We start from the raw sequence: 1,960 nt of genomic DNA, 5'->3' as shown, positions 1-1,960 counted from the left end.
AAATCTAAATATTTTCAATAGCAAGCACAGCTGATATGTACATATCCATGAACACAAGACTGACTTTAGGCATAAACCTCAGTGAATAGAATGAACATACTATAACGTAGCACCTAACTAGGGCTATATAGCTTAACTGCAGTCATCAAATAGGTATTTCTAATGCCTTTTTTTTTTTTCTTCTGAAAATTTTTTTTTTTTATTAATTTACATTCATTCCCTGAGCATCATCACAACATTCTAAATGTGGTTTCCCATCTAGAATATACTATATAGTGGCTTAATAATGCATGTTATCATCCATAATATTCCATTTCTACTTTCATATATATGTTTTTTTACCCCATGTCTAGCCCTCTGCCCTATTCCACTCTCTTATTACACTATCTCTGCTGTCTACAGTTGTCTTCAATCCCTTTTCCCCCAACATTTCGTTGGTCACACAATATCATAAGTAATCTAACTACTTTCAATAGCAAGATCAGCCGATGGTTTCAAGAAAAGCAGTTTTGAACTGGTAAGGATATTTCTTTGAAACTTAAAGCCTAGAAACAGGTTAGTATTCTGTTCAAATAGTCGGAACATGAATCTATTGATAGCTGAAGACAGGACAAAAGTCCTTAAAACCAGACAACAAAGCTTAGAAGAAAAGCAGCAATATTTTAGTCAAGTCGTAGAATACTGTTTCATCAGTTCAGTCTCATGTACTTAATCTTTCTTCTGTATCTGTTGAGGTTCGATGTTCCAGATTGAAATCTGGGATGTAATACTCAACTCCAGCTTTTGGCCCTACAATTAAGTTGCCCATTTTCTTAGTTTCTGAACTCTTATTTCTGTGTGTCTGCATTTAATTTTACTGACATAGCACTCCCTTAAGAACTTCTTGGAGATCCGGTCTGGTGCTGGTAAATTCTTTCAGGTTTTGTTTATCTGGGAAAGTTCGTGTCTTTTCTTCCCAAATGAACGATAACCTTGCTGGGTACAGAATTCTCGGTTGAAATTGCTTTTCCCTTAATACTTTGAATACATTTTCCCATTCTCTCCTCGCTCTCATTGTTTCCGATGAGAGGTCTGCCGTTAGTCTGATGGGATACCCTTTGTAGGTAACTTGCCTTTTTTCTCTTGCCAGTCTTAGTATCTTGTCTTTGTCTGTGGTTTTGGTCAATCTGGCTATAATGTGTCTTGGAGAAGATCTTCTTGGGTTGATTCTATTTGGGGTCCTCTGTATTTCTTGGGACTGAATCTTTGAGTGCCTCTCCAGGTTTGGAAAGTTTTCTTGCAGGATCTCATGGAATAGATTATCAATGCCCTTATGACTCTCTTCACCTTCTGGGATGCCTATTCTCCAGATATTTGGACATTTAATTGTATCTGGTACTTCTCGCATATTATTCTCAAATTTTGGGGCCATTTTCTCAGTCTTCATGGTGGAATTTAATAGGCCAGAAATTTTCTCTTCTGCATTTGAGATTCAATTTTCTGTATGATCTAGTCTGCTTTTAATACTTTCAAGGGAGATTTTGACTTCTTGTATTATAGCCTTCATCTCTAACAGTTCCATCTGATTCTTTTGTAAAGTGTGAAATTCCTCTTTTAGATCTAGCATGAATTTCCTCACCCTCTGGAACTCTTCAACTCCTTTCTCCTTCCTCTTCAGCAGTTCCTTGTCTCTCTTCTCTTCCATCTCTTTTAGCTTTGCCATTATTAATGTTCTGAATTCTTTATCAGACATTTTCATGATTTCCATTGAACTGTGTGTGGATGAAGAGGAGCTATCTGTTTCCCTTGTGGGAGAGGTATTTTCCTGCTTCCCCATATTTCTTGTGATCCTGCAGCGATTTCTAGTCATCTGTGGATGGTCGGTTTCTTCCCAAACTTGGAAGTTCAATCAGAGGGTAGAGGAGTGTGCAGAAAAGAAAACAGAGAGAGGGAAACAACAGCAAAAACACCAGACAAGACA

This window comes from Tupaia chinensis, unplaced genomic scaffold, assembly GCF_000334495.1.
Source record: "Tupaia chinensis unplaced genomic scaffold, TupChi_1.0 Scaffold000232_1, whole genome shotgun sequence".
Taxonomy (NCBI): Eukaryota; Metazoa; Chordata; class Mammalia; order Scandentia; family Tupaiidae; genus Tupaia; species Tupaia belangeri.
This window is presented reverse-complemented; position numbering follows the sequence as displayed.